Source organism: Anneissia japonica, unplaced genomic scaffold (genome assembly GCF_011630105.1).
Source record: "Anneissia japonica isolate Jap-2015-1 unplaced genomic scaffold, ASM1163010v1 scaffold287850_len318503_cov185, whole genome shotgun sequence".
NCBI lineage: Eukaryota > Metazoa > Echinodermata > Crinoidea > Comatulida > Comatulidae > Anneissia > Anneissia japonica.
Window position 1 is genome coordinate 298,862 of NW_022705232.1, and position 2,232 is coordinate 301,093.

A 2,232-nucleotide genomic window follows, 5' to 3' on the forward strand; every position below is an offset into this window, starting at 1 on the left:
GTCTCAAAAATAAAATATTTATTGTACTAGTACTTTCGACCATAGGTCATCATCAGGTACTGATAGGATAGTGGAATGAACAGGGTTATATAGAGAACATATACAAAAGAAGCGGTGGCATCGGTAAAACCTAAACGGCGGTACTGGCGGCATAGTGAAACAATGAACATAATAAGACAATACAAACAGCTACGCCTAGAAGGAGTGTAATGACATAGGTCTAAAAAAAGAAAACAAATCAAAGGCAAAATAAAAGTCATAGTATAATGGTCATCATAGCAAGATAAATAAAATAACAAATTAATCTCTAAAAGATTTAAATGAGACGTTCAGTCCATGAGGTTTCAAAGTACCTAGTTGAAAAATAATACGCTCCTCTAAACGTCTACGATTAAATTCAGATGAATTACATTGTTTGATACCGGTAACTAATATATCGTTATTAATATCATGATTATCATTAAAATGTTCAGCTATAGGAAGACCTGATGTGTTAAGGTTGATAGAGTGCAAATGTTCAACGAATCTATCTTCAAGCCTCCTTTTCGTTTCTCCTATATAAACCTTATTACATTTAACACAAATAATAGCATATATAACATTACTAGAGGTACATGTAAATTTCTCAAACAAATCAAACAAATCTGTCTATGCAGCAACTCTATATTTATTTGGATATCTACTTTTACAATTCTGCTGCAATCTCCGTTTTTTTTTTTACTGTAACTGTGTTGTCTGTTTGTGATGTGACTATACGTATTGTTTACGTGTCACCATGCCTGATCCTAAACTAGCACTTCAGATTGTTCGTCGACGTTTAAATGAATATCTTTTGGAGTATCCGGTTTGTGTGAGGAGTTTTGGTTTTGCATTTGGTTCATCTACGTTTAGCAAGTCCCGCTGTTCCAGTAATCTTGGATTTCTTTCTTCATGTTTGCGCAAGAATATCATTCCGAAATCATTTAAGTCGAATTGGAAACCATCCCTCGCTTTTGTGGATCGTAAGTTCATTAAGAAGAACATTAACGATATTTCCCGTAAATTTATGCGTAGGAGTATTCAATGTCATAAGGACAAAATTTCGTATCACCATAACCACATGATTCGTCATCGCAACAACCTACAAGGTGCTTGTACAACTCTTGATTTCTATCACATACGTGGTATTGTCCATGAGTTAAACCTATGGTATTATGACTGTCTTTTGTTAGGAAAACAGAAGAAATTGGATTCACTGAAAAGAGATCGCCCAGTGAATATCACTGCATCTACTCAGAGAAATGTTGACACATCCAAACTTGTGGATACCATTCCCGAAGATTTACTTCTAACGGATGATGAGAGGTCAGTTTTATCTAAAGGCCTGTCATTCATACCTCAACAGAAATGTATTGATGAATTTAATGTCAAATCTGATCTGGAACAATATTATAGACTTAAAGCAGAGTTTCGTGATAAGAGTTCTACAACACTCAACAAGGATGAATTCCAACAACTCAATCGAAAAAAATCTAATTGGACTCCTGCTCCTGGTAAATTTAATTCTTTGGATTTGTATATCTAGAAATGCAGACATGATATTGGACAATTTAATATGAAACATCGGATCAAATCACGTAATATGTCTACTAGAGAGTTGTTGGCGCTACGAACTTTGAGAAATAATCACGATTATGTTATTAAGCGAGCAGATAAAGGTGGAGCTACAGTTGTTTGGAGAAGAGATTTGTATACTTCAGAGGGAGAACGTCAATTATCTAATCAAGCTACTTATCAGCCACTTCCAGATGATCCGACTTCTAGTGATATAGCAACTGTAAAACAGACTATCAAATCTTTAATTAGGAATAATCAACTTCCCGCTACAGCTAACAGTTTAATCAACACCGATGCTACCTGTCCAAAACATCTAGATGTGTATAAGAGACAGCCTATAAGGTGATCACAGTTTATAACGCAATTTAAAGCAAAGAATATATCCTCTTCCTTTAAAAAATCCTCATCCTTGTTTCTGATATCATCGTCTTTAACAAACACTCAACATTTTGGCTGTTGACCGCTTCGACTGTCGCCATAGCAACAAACGGTTCTCGACAACAAAGATAGAACAATTGTGTTTATTCGAGCGTGAATACTGCGCTAGACTACAAAGCCTGTTGTCAAGGTAAACAATAGGGTTCCGCCGACCGTGTTTATGGGTACCAGTTTTGGCGGTTATTTCAAGTTCACAGT